At 28.4% G+C, this 17,351-nt stretch overlaps 1 pseudogene; it reads left to right on the forward strand.

Annotated features, from left to right (window-relative positions):
* Nucleotides 1–2,904: 2,904 nt before the first annotated feature.
* On the forward strand, nucleotides 2,905–3,289 carry LOC122849277 (annotated as a pseudogene).
* The last annotated feature ends 14,062 nt before the right edge of the window (nucleotides 3,290–17,351 follow it).

Raw genomic sequence — 17,351 nt, forward strand, 5'->3', positions numbered from 1 at the left:
AATTATAAAAACTTAAATTTTTATCAAGTTTATCAAATATAGAATCCGTTAGATAAATTTTATTATTACTTGAAAATAATTTGTTTATTATTTCATGAGTTTCTTCTTTAGTTATTTTTTTAATTTCTTTATAAAAAGTTGTTATTCTTTTTCATACATGTTTCCGTATATTAGTTTCAAAATTAGTCATCCATATTTTAACTGATTCTTTTATCAAACCTCTTCGTTGACTACCATTATATGAATGATTATTTTCAAATTTATACAAGTCATTATATTCATTTAACAGGTCTTTCATATATGGTTTTTTACTTTTATAACCAAATTTTAATTCTTCAGCGTATTTTACAAAATCTGGTCATGTGTTTGAGTTTGCAATTTTATTTAATAAACGACCTTGTGGTTCACGAAAAGAATATTCAAAAAATATTGAAAAATCAGTCATCAATGAAAATATCATTTTTACATCTGATTTAACTGCTTCTTTAATTTTTTCATTTCTCAATATTTGGTTAAAACTAATTTTAACTGTGTACATTTCCCATTTTTTATCTTTTGAAAAAACTCTATCTTGATAGAAGAATCTTCATGGCTACCGTAATTCTTAATATTAATTCCCATATGTATTTAGGAAATACGACGGCCATGCTTAGCGGATAAATATAGCCGTCATATTCTATATATATGAGAATTTACATTTAGAATTACGGTAGCCATGAAAAAAAGTGGCATGTATTTTTTCTTCTGATTTTATCTTTAATTAATAAAAACGTAAACTAATTTTCTTCCATCCTTTTGTTAATTAAATTTTTTTATATCTACATATATATATATATATTCAGAGCTTTTTCCTTGATTTAAATTAACATTAATGACTATATATTTATAAAAAAATTGCATTGAATAATAAACAATAAAGTGTATAAATCAATTAACTAATGCATATTGTAATTAGTTTTGATTTAAATCAAGAAAAATATGCTCCTATCAAAAGATCAAAAAAATTAATTTGATAACAATTTATAATATTTACTGGAACTACTCTCATATAAATATTATAAATTGCATTTAAGGCAAATAAATACGTAAATTAAAAAAAAAAAAAAATTGAAAATACCGAAACCCTATCTCTATATTTATTATTTTATTGAATCAATTTAAATTATCAATCCACACTAAAACCACGCAAGAAGCTAATTTATTTTTAAATTATAAATATGCAAATTGAAAAAAAATATTGAAATACCCAAACCCAATCACTACATTTACTATTTTATTCAATTGATTTTAATTAATTTAAATTATGAACCAACACTACTACAACCACCCAAGAAGCTAATTTATTTTTATTTTCAAAAACCCCTCTGTTAGTCAATTTAATTTTATATATATATATATCTGTACTAGAACTACTTCTATAACCAGATATATATATGTAACAAATTAATTTGACAACAATTTATAATATTTACTGGGACTAATCTTATATAAATATTATAAATTGCGAGTTTTGATAAGATGGCTCCGAGCTAAAGATAGAATCTCTAAGTAGTTCTGCTGTATGTTGTTTGATGTACCTTGCCACGACGCGTACGGCTTTCTGTAAATGACGTTCAATTCACCAATCGCTCAAGTCAAGAGCGCGGACCGTAAAGAGGACAAGCAGTGCTTCGAGCATATCATTTCTACAGATCTTCGTAAAATCGACATCAACAATTTACATTATTTGATTAATAACGCATAAAGTTATTAATATTGATGAATAATTTTTTTTTTTTAATTTAAAGCTTAATGTTTTTTTTACTAATTTAAATTAATTTTAGTAATTTTCTTTTTTTATCAATAACGTAGAATTTGATAATTAGTGAGACAAGAATATTTGTTAGGATCATCGTTACAACATTTATTCAGCTATTACAACAATATAAATTATTTAAACACGTTTAAAAGTTTAAATAATAATTATATAATGTATAATTTTAATGTTAAAAGTATTTAAATAATTTTTATTCTTCTAAAAATGGAAAAATAATGAGTTTATTCAAGGCACCATACGAACAACCGAAAAAAAAACAATACTTTGGAGTTGCGCAGCTGTTTTAAAACATGCCTGGCAAAATATAATACATATATATGCAACTTATTTTTTTTATTTGTGAATTAATTGAATATTTACTGGCATCAATTGTTTATCTAATGTTTTTTTTTTCTTTTTTTACAACAATATAAATATTTATTTTGTTTATTGTAACATGATTTACAGAGTATTTGCATAGTTGAAAATATTTGGTGGCCCTGAAAAAGGCCGATTTGTTTTTGTCGTTGTGTTGTTGACAGCTTGAATATTTGGTAAGATACCGGCATGGAATGAATGTAGCTTTGTGTTGATATTACTAATTATGCTGTTGTACAAATGTTGATGAGTTATCATTATCCAGAAATACCAAAGCCATAATGTACACCAAGTAAATTGTCATCATTGTCCATTTTTTATATGGCCAAGGATAGTATTCTTGTTCTGTTGGATGTCATTAGAATTATATATATATATATATATTTTTTAATTATTAATATTTATCAGTGAAACAGTCTTACAACAAATATAATGAAAATTGTAAAGAGCGCACTATTCACGTGAGAGAACAGAGCATTTGTAAGAATTGACGCAACGTGATTGGTGCGCTGTTTACAATTTTATTGAAGCAACAAGGAAAAAAAAAAAAAATGTAAGCAGCGCCACAATCATGATGCGTGTAATCTCTGAACTATCATATTTGCTCGTTCTGTCACGCTATTGGTTCGCAACCCAACCAAAAAAGTGCATATATAGACTGCTCCAGACGGCAAAACCACGCATTTCACTTATGATCTTCAACCAAGCAACATCGCCCAGCAACATTCGACATGGATCGTACAAAGCAAACTGCTCGTAAATCAACTGGAGGCAAGGCTTCACGCAAACAGCTCGACAGCTCGTAAGAGTGCACCAGCAACTACTGCAAATGCTAAAAACTACATCGTTATCGTCCGAGAACAGTTGCACTATGTAAGGTATTTTGGTCTTGATCTGCAAATTGCCATTCCAGCGTCTTGTTCGTTAAATTGCTCAAGACTTCAAGACCGACTTGAGATTCCAATCATCAGCTGTTACGGCACTCAAGAAGCCAGTGAAGCATACCTTGCTGGTCTCGTCAAAGACATCAACTTGTGTTCCATCCACGCTAAGCGTGTAACCATCATGCCAAAGGACATCTAGTTGGCTTGTCGTATCTGAGGAGAATGTGCTTGAATCATCACGCAACAAAAACAAAAAACCAATCGGCCCTTTTCAGGGCCATAAATTATTTAAACATGAAAACGTTCTTTAATGCTACTAAAATATCAATAATAATATAGATTCCAACGTCATAAAAAGTGCAAACATTAAAACCATAATAATAACATAAACTGCAACATCGTAAAAAGTTCACTGTCGTTTGGCCATTAAATATGAGACTTTCATTTTATTATTCACGTGGACACGCAACACATCTATCTAATCTCTGATAAATAATGTTAAGTGCCTTAACTGTTAGTTTAAAAACTTGTAGTTCATATTTTTTATTTGGCCTGGGGCTGTTTTAATATTTAATAAGATGAATAATTTTCTCAATACCAAAAGAAATAAATTACTTGATAATCATTTAAAATTCTGCTGTTTTATTTTAGTTAAATTTAAATAAATCATTTATTTCATAATGACAACAAAAAAAGATAACAATATCCAAAATGTTGAGTAGAGTTATTGTAGAATGATTCAAAGAGTATTTGCATAGTTTAAAGTATTTGTTAATTGATTGTTTTCGTTGTTGCTTATGCACTACTTTTCTCAGTTTTCTTGGGCAAGAGAACAGCTTGGATGTTAGGCAAAACACCACCTTCTGCAATTGTAACACCAGAGAGAAGTTTGTTTAACTCTTCGTTTTTACGAATTGCCAATTGGAGATGACGTGGAATGATTCTTGTTTTTTTGTTGTCACGAGCCTGCCAATTTGAGAACTTCAGCTGCCAAATATTCCATAACAGCTGCCAAGTAGACTGGGGCACAATCACCAACACGTTCAGCGTAGTTGCCTATACGCAATAGACGATGGATACGTCCAATTGGAAATTGAAGTCCAGCACGGTTTGAACGTGTCTTTGACTTTTCCTTTTTATTAATATCCCCCGCCAGAGGACGCCAAAAACTTTTTTTTTTTTTTTTTTTATAAACTTTGTTTCCATTTATGTTATGGTGGTACCTGTAAAAACTATTGTTGGATATAATATTAATAAAATTTTAAGGTTACAATTATTTAACACGTGTTTTAATTGTTGCATGACATTTAATATTATTTTACTGGTAAATCATCAACCTTTATTTGATAACCTATGTCTATGAATATATATTTTTTTATGGTTATTTTTGTTTATTTTATTATCCTGCATGTAATACATTTAAATTCTTGCATTCACTACTAAATTAATCATCACCTTTTCAAAGGATTAATTAAGGTAAATAAAAATTCATAATTTTAACAATTACAGCTATGAAACTATCTCGTGTATCAATTGTATTTTAACATGTTGCATCAGATTCAATATTATTTGGCTTTAAATATAATTTCATTTATGTAGATTTTACAAGTAAACCATCAATTGGTTATTTTATTATTCCGGTTGTAATAGGTTCAAGTTCGTCATTATTTTTTCATTTTAATATATATTTTTAGAATTTACTTAAAATGAATGCAAAAAAAATATGTCTTAAGACAGACCAACAAACCCCTGATTCTGATGTAGATGACAAGGATCCAAAAGTCGTCATTAACTCACTGGACTACGACTCATTAGCAAAAATCATCATGTTGTTGCCGATACCAGAAAGGATAGACATGGAAAAAGGTGAATATCATTATCAAAATCATGTTTTTTTTTTTTTTTTTTTTGTTAATAAAATATCAATGTTTGTATTATCAATTTTTAAATTTGATATGTTTTATTATAGTTTGTATCAAATGGAAAGAGGCATGCCAACTTGCTTGGTATGACATTAAAAAATACAAATGTGAATCATCAATTGGACGTTGATATGATAATCGTTTGTTGACACAATCATACCTCGAGAAAATATTATTGAGATGTGGTATCTATTTAAAAAAATTGTCTCTCTCAGATGTTTGTGATTCAAGTATCATGCCATTTGTTGGTGATTTTTGTAAAAATTTAATAACCTTGGAATGTAAATTTGATGATACCTTCCCACTTGATGATACTGATCACTTTGTTCAAGCATTTACACAGTTGGATAAATTAAAATGCATCAAAATAACGATAGATCACAACTACTCGAATGAGACAATTTGGCTCTCTGAAATAATTAATAGTCTTCTAGAAGAAATTAATGAAATTCATATACTTACTAAATTTTTGTTGGGACCAGTTTTTTTGGTGAGTTGTTATTGAATACCAACTAGTTGTTTATCACCTGCAGTGACAAACAATACTATCAATTAAATAAACACAAATTATATAAATGAATTTCTATTATTTTCAGACTTTGAAAAAATTTAAAAATCTTCAAAAACTGACTGTATATCGCCTCTGTTTAGGCGAGCAAATTCTTCAAGAAATAGCAGAAGCAACAACACTTGTTCATCTTAACATCCAATTTTATGATACACGGATAATGTATCCTATATTCGATAAACTCGTTAATTTGGAATATATTGAAATAAAGATCGAAGGATTTAATGAAGACAAGAAAGACTCTACAAAAGTACTCAACACTATTTTTTGTAAATGCAAAAATCTGAAACATCTTGATATTCCAGATATCTTTTATGATCTTGCTAAAATTCCTTTAGAAAAATGGAAAAACTTCAAAAATTTAGAATATCTTCGTTTATCTTGTAATAATGTATTACCTGACTTAGCAGATACAATCGTTGAATATTGCAAGAATTTGAAACACTTGTGCATAAGGTCTATACACACTATTAGAAAGACAAACGTTGTAAAAAAGTTAACAAAATTGGAAAATCTTGAAAGTTTAGATATTAGTTACAAAGACCTCAGTGAGGAAGAAATAATCGCAATTTCAAACAATTGTAAAAAACTTAAACGTTTAGAACTTGATGAAAGCTATATATTATCAACAGGTATTGATGGTGAAAAACTCTCTTCTCCATCTGTTGTAAATAATTTATCAAAATTACAATATCTTGAACATCTGAGCTTGTCTAATACAAATAATATTAAAGATAATACAATTATTGCTATTGCTAATAATTGTAAAAACCTAAAAAGTTTAAATATCTCTGGTACCAAAGATGATATTAGTGAAAAAGCTCTCGTTGCTTTAACAAAGTTGGAAAATTTAGAAATACTAAAAATGAGCTCTCGTAATATTTCCGACAGCTTCATTATCGAGTTAAAAGGATTAAAAAAATTTTATTGTTCCTTTTGTATGAGTCTTACTAATACTGGTATTATTCAATTTATAAAAAATAACCTAGATCTTGAAAAGATTGTTGTCTGCGGTATTGATAATATTACAACTAACTTGGTTATTGATGCAGATTAGGTAACTAAAAATTGTACAAATGGTACAATTTTACACATAGAAATGTCTAATTCATCAATAATTGAAGCTTCCGAGTCGATAATTAAATCTCAATGGTTGGTTGTTACTATCCACAACTATGATAAGGTCAAATTGATGCTTGTGAATTACTCACTTGTAATGTACCTACACTCCATAAAAAAACTTGCTGAAAAAGTCATTCACAGCTCCAAGTGTCTAGACCGAATACCAAACGATCATTACAATAATGTTTCAACAATTTCTTTCATTTATATAAATTAATTTATCTAAATAATTATGTAGATAATACTTAAATGTGTATTACTTGAGCATGTTTTTTCAATGCTGTTTTGAGCATGATATTTATCGAAAAGTACTCGTTTTATAAAAACATTTGTAATTGTCTTTATAAATACACAATATATTAAACAATAAAATAACTTGTGAAAAATTATTTGTTATTAAGTTATTAACCTCATTAATCCTCACTACAACTACACGAGTTTACTTTTTTTTTTCTTCGATAGAGGGTGCTGTTTAATCATCACTTATTGAAAATTATAAAAAAAAATTTTTTTTTTTTTTTTTAAAATTCAATGAAAATAGACATAGAGAAGCTTTAAAACAATCAGCAATTGATCCTTTAAGTGGTAAAATTGATGTTAGTATTTTAACAACTGGTGTATCAGCAGCAGCAGCAGCAAGAAAAAGAAGAAAGAAATTAACTGAAGCATTGAAAAAACTCATTCAGTCTAAAGGAAAAGTACCATCAGTTAATTATCAAAAAACATTAACTGAAATGAAAGAATCAATGCAAATTGTATGTTTATTATTATTTTTTAATTAATTGATTTATCTAATTTTATATTGTTTAAATTTAATTTAATTATGTTTTTTTTTTTAATATGGTTTTTCTTGTTTTAGCTGGTGACACGTGATAAGTTCGAAGATTCATTGAAAGAGCTTCAAGATAATGGTGTTGTTATTGTCGTTGGAAGAAATACAATTCGTATATGTTAACATTTACATGAACCAACGTATGTTCTATCAATTATTCATAATTTTTTACTATTGATAATTTTTATTTTGACTCATTTTTTATATGTACGTCAATGAGTTTTGATTTTTATTTATTATTTTCAAATCATCACGTGTGGTTGATGTGCATTTTTATGTCATTCATCTAATTTTACGTTATTCCATATTTTTTTTATAACTTAGTGCCTCTAAATAATAACAATTTTAATTGTCTCTTTAATTTCCATTTGATATAATAATAATAATAATAATAATAATAAATGAATAATTGTATTTACTTAAAATTTCAAATTAATGTTTTGTTTTTTAATTTAATTTTGCATTCATTTTTTCATTTCGTGTGTTGTTGCATGTTTGTTTATAATTATATAAAATTCTAAAAGCTTTAATCTTCTAATAAAGACTTAGAAGAACTCAATTATTTCTGATTTAAAACTTAGAATATTTTTATTTTTTGAGTTTAAAGACTTGGAATATTTTATTTTTTCTGAATTAAAACTTAGAATATTTTTACTTTTCTGAATAAATACTTGGAAATATTATATTTTTTCTGAATTAAAACTTAGAATATTTTAATATTTTTGAATTAAAACTTAATATTTTCATTTTTTTTGTTTTGAGAACTTGAAATCTATGCATGAGTTGACCATGTGTGGGAATATTCGAGTTTGTAAAAAAGCTATTAAAAAGTACATAAATTAAATCGTTGTTTAAAGTATTTTAGAAAAAATATAAAATCAAATTGTTAGTCATATGTTATTCTAAAATTTGTCGTTTCACGAAGTAGCCATAAAAAACAGAGTAATGTTTAAAACTTATCAACTTATTGTATTTTGTTTAAAAAATAAAAAGAATTAAAATCTGACCAGTCTAGGACCGACAGACATGTGGTTCGACCCGGAACATAGAGTATTTTTATTTTTCTCGTTTTGAGAACTTAGAATATTTTATTTTTGCTGAATTAAAACTTGGAATATTTTTATTTTCGAATCATTTGCAAGTTAATTATTTTAATATTTTTATATTTCTCATTTGAAGTTAAATTCATTAATTATTTTAACTTAATTCTATTCAGCCTTCTGCTATGCAACAAATTAAGTAATTTGGTTTAAGAATATTTTAATCCAATAAAATCATTGATTAATTAAAAATTTAAATTGTGTGCTACGCGAGTGCTTTATTTTTACGATTAATACCGTTGTCCATCACCAATCAACTACACATCTTCAATTATCTATTGTAATCAAAGCGAAGCCCAGGTCAAGGTCCACGTCGTACATAGCCAGTGATTTTAATTCAACTATCATTGTAAGTACAATTATTAATTTTATATTAAGTGTTTATTTGTGCTTTATATCTGTGTAATTTTAAGTAGAGTCACGGCGATAATCAAGTGTAGTAATTACGTATATGTAGAGTCAGTGTTTCATTTATCTTTTTTTTTAAACAACTAGATTGCTTCTCAATCTAGTTGATATTTTACCGGGTCGCGTAATATTTAATTAACGGGTCGTTTATTTAATTTTTAAAAATCACTGACTCCGTAATCCACTTGATTTTTCTCTCTCTATATTATCGACGCGTGGGGCTGTTTTAATTTAGTTTTGAGCGTTTTTTATTTTTATAACTTTTACGTTGAATTAAGTGTGTTTTTATATGTAATTTTTAATTCAAATCATGGTGTTTTTATAAATAAAATTAATGCTTTTTCCGAATACTAAATTTCGTGTGTCGTCTCAATTATTTTATTATTGAATTATATCTGTGTTTGTGTTATATTTTTCGTGTCCGTTTCAGGTGTCATTTACCCTTCCTAAATTACGCGTCTATCTGCCTAAACCCTCCTATTGTTTTCTTAAGTGAGCAGGGAAAATTAGGTTCAATTAATTATATATCAGGCAGGATTATTTTATTGGGCAAAATACATATGTTAAATAAATGATCCGGCTACGATATTTCAGTATTAACGGTTAACGATTTTTGATAATGATAAAAGAAAAACTCTTTATAAACTTCTAAAGCATCCCAATCTACTGGAGACAATACGAAAAATTTATATCTTTTGTTATCTTCCACTGACTTCATTTTTTTGATTTCACGTTCAGAATCACGTCTCGATTGAATAAATAATTTCGTTTTATTTGATACTTTGATTTGGCGGCAAACCATCGATTTGTAGAATGGCAGCATAGGAATCGGTGGAACAGGTAAGTTCATTATTTCACGTGTGTTCTCACGTTTCTCGCGTGGGTCAGTGAGAACATACTGTGGATCAGTATCCTTCAATTTTTTCGTATTCTCACGTTTCTCACGTGGATCCTTCAATTTTATCAAATTTGAATTGAAAATTCTATGAAATTCTGAATCGTTAAGGGGACATAATGGCCGATTCAAACATTCTTCAGGTCAGTGCGCTCTATCTGTTGACCTTTAGATCGATAAAGAAAACCGCAAACAAGCATGCGTGGTATAAATTAAAATTCCCTAGAAGTGAAGATTTAAATGTATTCTGAATCAAACATTTAAATGTTGATTAGCAGTGGCAATCTTACACATATTTTGATTCGAATGCCCATTTGAGAACATTACAAAGTTTGTCATGGGACGACAATACATGTTGTTTTTATGCTCTAAAATCTAAAAATAAAATATTTCAGCATCTATATTTATATATTATGATATAACATGGAAAATTTATAAATGTTTGTCATTGGAGGCAATACATATGTACTCGTTTTTATTCTGTAATTTTTTAAATTTTGTTTGATATAAAATAAATAAATAATTCTAGAAATCATCTAGGAATAAGAAAAAAATAAAAAACAGTTTAAAGTGTTTGGAACACCTTGAACAACTTGGTGAAAATGATTCCAAAAAACTTAATGTATATAATATTCAAGATGATGTTGAGATTCAAAAGCAATCAACAGATACTTTCAATGGAACAAATGTTCTTGCTGATGATTCTAATTTTTTCTCTGATAAAGAATAAAATGATCAACAGAATTCTTCATGTCTTGGAAACTTGATACCAGCTCTGGAATCAAACGTCGTTAAAACATACAGGTAAATTTATTTTTTCAAGACAAAGATAGTTGACATATCCTATTCTGTAATTTTTTAAATTTTGTTTGATATAAAATGAATAAATAATCCATTTTTTATTTGTCATCTAGGAATAAGAAAAAAATAACAAACAGTTCAAAGTGTTTGGAACACCTTGAACAACTTGGTGAAAATGATTCCAAAAAAATTAATGTATATAATATTCAAGATAATGTTGAGAATTAAAAGCAATTAACTGATACTCTCAATGGAACAAATGTTCTTGCTGATAATTCTAATTTTTTCTCTGATGAAGAATGGAATGATCAACAGAATTCTTCATGTCTTAAAAATTTAATACCAGCTATGGAATCAACCGGTGTTAAAACATACAGGTAAATTATTTTTTTATAACACGAGTGTAATAATAAAAGTTGAATATTGTATGTAAATATTTGACAATCACTCTTACATATTAATTTTTTTTTATTCTATTCATCTTTTCAGACAAAAAAAAAATCCAATGATTGAAATACTTCAAACAATACGACGTGTTCATAACCGGCCGAGGATATCGAAATAAGGGATAATAAGATCCTGAATCTGTCACATTTTTTCAAAGAATCACACCACCAGTTTGATGATCATGACCCATTGTGCTCTTGTCTCATTAAGAATTTGAGACTGTGTAAATAGCAAAACTATGGGCTTCAATGTAAAATTTATTTCGAGTGCACAAGCTGTGGATTTTCTTCATTTGTCTCTTCAAATTCAACTGATGAAACAGAGTTGTTTATCAATGATGCTGCTGTTGTTGCGAGTCTTACTTCTGGGAATGGCTACAACACAACTCAGGAACTGTTGGCATCACTAGGAGTGAAATTCATGTCGCACAGTACGTACGAACATATACGTATGTGTAAAATCAGTGATATGATAAATCAAGTGACAGCGGAATCAAGAAGCAATAAATAATGAATCGAAATTGGCATGAGAAAATGGCCATCTTAGTCGTGATGGAGTTCTATTACTGACTGTCGAAGTTGACGGAGCTTGGTCTAAAAGATCGTACAAAGGAGGGCGGTATGATGCTCTTTCCGGTACAGGCGTTATTATAGGATCGCTTACTGGTGAAATTCTCTATATTGGGATGAGAAACAAATATTGTTCGGTTTGTGAGGTAGTAAAAAAACTTAAGCGGCCACCTGACCCAAATCACCGAAAATTTTGTTGGAAAAACTACGAAAGAGACGATGCTTCGACTGGAATGGAAGCTGATATTATAGCTGAAGGTTTCAGACAAAGCTTGCCATTATATGGAGTAATTTTCAAAACTGTGATAGGTGATGGTGACAGTAGCTTTTATAAAAAACTATCTCAAATGAACCCTTATTGTCATTTGGGAATTCACATCGAGAAAATAGAATGCACAAACCATTTATATAGAAATGTTGGACAGAAACTTGTTACTGCAGGAAGTATACCATTAGAGCCTAATATAAAACAAAAACTACCAAAGGGACGAATCACCGAGTTACGCGACCGCGTAAAAACGAGCGGAAGAATTATAAGAAAGGTCATTGAAGAAAAAACAGAAAGCTTAATTGAGCAAGATATTCCGAACGAAGAAAAAATCAAACAACTGATAAACAGTATGATGCCAATAGTTCACCACACGTTTGGTGATCATAAACACTGTAATTCGGCATAAATGAATTGTGATGATAAAGAAGAAAGTATTTTTAATTTTCCCAGAGCAAGTGGTATGCTTTCTCAAGTATTCGATGTTGTTAACTCACTAAAATTACATGCTAGGAGTTTGATAGCCAACAAAACGACTAATCAAGCTGAATCAAGTCACTCGCAAACCATTAAACTTCTAGGCTCAAGGAGAGTTCTGTTTGGCAAACGAAATAGTTATAATCTACGATGTTCACTCGCTGCAGTACAAACAAACTCTCTGGAGGCCTTGAATAAAGTTTTTTCGTTCGGAAATAAAATCGTTCCACAAACAATAACTGATTTAATAAAAAGTCGACAAGCTGGCAATTATAGTGTTCGTACATATAAAATGAAAAATAAATTCAAAAAACCAAGACATAGTTATGCCAAAGAAGACATCAACTACGGTAAAAATTGCCATAGAGGTGACATACCAGCCGAGGATTATACAATGCTGGTTGAAGAATTTATCAGAGAATTAAAAAATCGTCAATTAACTAGATTAGAAATTGAAAAATCCATCAACACATGTGCCAGGAGTGGAAAGACTATCGTAAAGATAACGGCAACAAATTTCAAAGGAACTTGTAGTGCTAAAGCAACAACATCTTGCTCAAAAATGGTCACCAAGATCCGTTATGGACTCAACAGTACTACAAATTTCATGAAAATTGGAAAAGAAACTGAAGGTGATGCAATTGATAAATAAAGTGAATTAATAAAAAAAAAGATAACACCGAGTGGACTGTGGATAGATAAAGAATGTTTTTATTTAGGAGCATCACCTGATGGCCTTGTCGACAATGATGGAATAGTTGAAGTGGAATGCTTGGCTTCTGCATCCGGCAAAACTGTCAAAGAAGCACTAACGCCACGAAGTCAGCATCGACGGATATTCGACAAAAAAAATTTAGAAGCCATGAATAAAAACCATGACCACTTCTACCAAGTTCAAGCTCAATTGCATATAACAGAACGTCATCACTGTTATTTCGCTGTTTATACCGTTACACCCACTGAGAAGCAACCAAAAAAATATATAATTCTTGACATGAAACACATAAAGGTTTTAAAAGATCCACTTTTTTGGAACACGGTGCAACCAGTTCTCGAAAAATTCTTCATTAATTGCTTACTGCCAGAAATCATTGACCCGAGAAAAAGATACAACATGGAGCCGAGAGACCCACATTATATTTTAGAAGCACAAACTAACTCTGAAGAGGATACCAACAGTACAAAAAATAAAAAAAACAGAAATGTAGAAATACAAGAAAACGACATCACATTAAAACCTCTAAAAAAAATTAAAACAAATAATGTAGACTCTTGTAATGACGAGCAAGTTGAAGTCAAATCTTCTTCTGTAAGAAAATTGAAAAAACAATCACAAGTCATACTTATTGATAATTTCAATAAAGATAAAGGTGACTTTTGGCGTTCAGAAGAAGTAAGGCTCGCGTCATTATACAAAGTTATCGAACGATCAATATCTAAAATCACAGTTGTACAAAATATTATGCAAGTTCTACACGTGTACATAGGAGATGATGGACTGCAGTTATTTTTCGAATATTAGCAAAAACTGTAACATGTCCATATATCCGATCTTTTATTGCAACAGTTTGGATTATGTTCGACCCTCAACAGCAAAACGAGAGATTCAAATTGTAGGAGGGACAATAGCCTACCCTCACTGGGCATGTATATATTTTGATGGTGAAACAGTACATGTTTATGACAGCTTAAGGCGGCGGTCTTATGCTCAATTGTCTCTTGTAGAACGGAGTTACATAAAAAAACATTTTCCTCATGTCACAATTCACTAAATTAATTGTGAAAAGGCAACGACTCAACCAGATAACACTAGCTGTGGAGCTTACTCAGCAGCAAATGCCGTAGCTATTGCTTTGGGTGAGGATCCATCAGCTATCGAGTTTTCTCAAGATGCACAAAGAATGCGAGAACATTTAGTGAAAAAAATTCAAGAAAATAAAATTTCTCCTTTTCCGAAAGCGTAGTTGATAAGTGACTGTAAATAGTGGAAGATTGTCTTGTAATTAATTTTAGTGGATAAAACTATTCAGTACTAGAAAATTATTAAAAGATGATAAGTTTATCAATTTGCAGGTGGTTACAGATTTTTTGAAAAAACTATGATCGAAATTTTTTTCTAGGTTATTGCTATTTCCAATTTTTAAAGAATTTCAAACTATCCAAAAAGTAAAAGTCAGGTGTATTTTGTTACAATTATGTCAAATTAGGTTCGGTTTTAGATACCACCGAATTCGAATTTTGTAAAAAAAATTTCGAATATCCAAAAACTAAGAGTCAGGTGAACTTGATAATAGTTTTTTCAATAATATGGCAAATTTTTGAAGAATTTTACCACGTAGTTTTTCCAAAAAGTATGTTTGAAATTTTTTTTGTTACTAGATTCTAGCAAATTTTGGTTTTGTAAAAAAAATTTCGAATATCTAAAAAGTAAGAGTCAAGTGAACTAGATAATAGTTTTTCTGATAATATGCCAAGTTTTTGAAGAATTTTAACACGTAGTTTTTCCAAAAACTATGTTTGAAATTTTTTCACGTAATTGACAGAACTATCATGTCCCCTTAAGAATATCTTCTTGTTCAAGACCTTGTGCCAACGTTTTAAAATCAGTTTTATTATCATCAATTTTTTGATGATAATATGATGATTTTTCGTTTTTTATTTTCTCATAGTCAACTGAAAAATAATAAATAATCACTAAAATATTTACAAAAAAAAAAAAAAAAAAACAATGTATTAAATTAAAAAAAAAAAAAACGATTACCAGTTTTTGATGATTTTGAAGGTAATTTTGATTTTTTTGTAGTTTCATCATCACTTGCGTTAATTTTATCCACAGCATTATCAGGATAATCATCACATGATACACTTAAACATATTTGTTTTGTTGTAGGTGCATTGTTTCTGTTGGTATTTATACAAAAATCTCTGGTGACATTGTCATCGATCTAATTGTTGAATGATGAATATATGTCATTTTTTAATGATGACTTGATGATTTTAGGCAACAAATTTATCCAAGATAATAATACATCACTTTGATCCCACAAATAATTATCTTCCATATTAAATTCAATCATTGTATTAATGACAAAACACTGATCGTTATAATAATATTTAATTTGTTCAATTTTTTTATAAATAGATAAACAATCAACAGAATTATCAGGATAATCATAACATGGTACGCTTCCGCATATTTTTTTTGTTTTACTTGAATTTTTTCTGTTGTAATTTATATCGAAAATTCTGGTGACATTGTCATCAAGCTGAGGAATATTAGCAAGTATATTTTTTATCACTTCTTGGTCTTTCTTACTGAATGATGAATACATGTCATTTTTTAATGATGGCTTAATGATTTTAAGCAACAAATTATTCCAAGATGATGGATCAACGTCACGTGCTGTTGTGGCATGAAGACTCACTGCTTTTTTTTTTTTGTAAAAATAATTATTTTATTTTATTAATAATATTATTGATACACTTTTAAAAGAATAAATAAATAATTTAACATAACCTGTATAATTGTTATCCATTGTTATGAATATACTCGTCAAGAGAGCAACAAAATAATATTATATTTTATAAATGAATAAACTTGTGGTCACTGATACTCACTCGGCTTTGTTTTTTTTTTTTTTTTTAACCCTAAAAATGTCTTTTGATGATCAAAAAAAAAAAACAAAAAGCATAGGAGCGACAAATAATGAACAGAGATATAATTAAGCTAACTGTTTCATGAATACTGTCGCTCCTTTTTTTGACCGGGTACACCATGTGTATAACGGTTTAATAACAGCTTAATATTGTAAAGTGTAAATATCTATTTTTTAGTGTAAATATTTGCAAATAATGTCATGTGTAATTGTTTAAAAAAAAAAATTAATCAATAAAAAATAAGGTTGAATTTTCAATTATTAAATTAATTTTTATAAATATTTTTTATTTTAAATTAACATTGATAATTAAAATTAAAATGTTATTGTTTATATACTTTTGTCATTGACTTTTCTTAGGGACTCTGTTATCTGATTATTTACACTGGCGAACAACAGTAATTTTGGTGAGTTTCTTAGTTATTACGTGTCTGTACATTTTTATTTTAAAATGTAATCACTTGTTATAATAAGATTCATAATTTAAAAATAATTATCAATTATTAATAATTATTATTAATTTTAGTAAAACATTGAGCAATAATGGTAACTTCATCAAACGAAAACATAAACAAGAGATCTCGTGATGATGAGACAATTCCAGTATTAATTAGGCTTGGAATTGTAAATCGACCTGCTCAGTATATTTATATACATAAAAATGAGGTAAATAATTATTTAATTAACCTGTAGATATATTTTTGATGTAAATTAATTAATTGTTTGTTTATACAGTTCAAAATTGGTAGAGGACATGATAACGATGAAATTATTCACAACACATATGTATCAAGATCTCATTGTATTTTTAAAAAAATTAATTATAATGAATGGACAATAACATCAGGTATTTTGGTGAATGATAAAAAAATGAAAGAACCTCATATTTTAAAAGCAAATGATGTCATTCAACTTTTACCAACACCAAAATTAACATTCAATGTTAAATTTGGTAATAGTGATGACTCAAATAGCAAAATGATAAAATTAGTGTCAAATAGTTGCTTAATAGATACTGTTAAACAACAACAAGATTCATTTAATGCTTTCCAATACCACGTCTGGATGAACTTGTTAAAAACCATGAAGAAGTACGAGGTAAATTTGAAGAAAAAAACGAAGAAATAAAAAATTTTCAAAATCAAATCCAATCATCAAAAAACAACAATTCTGATCACAAGCCAAATAATGCTTGTTTTTAATTTAAATAAATATTCAATCTCTGCATT

Source organism: Aphidius gifuensis, linkage group LG2, assembly GCF_014905175.1.
Source record: "Aphidius gifuensis isolate YNYX2018 linkage group LG2, ASM1490517v1, whole genome shotgun sequence".
NCBI lineage: Eukaryota > Metazoa > Arthropoda > Insecta > Hymenoptera > Braconidae > Aphidius > Aphidius gifuensis.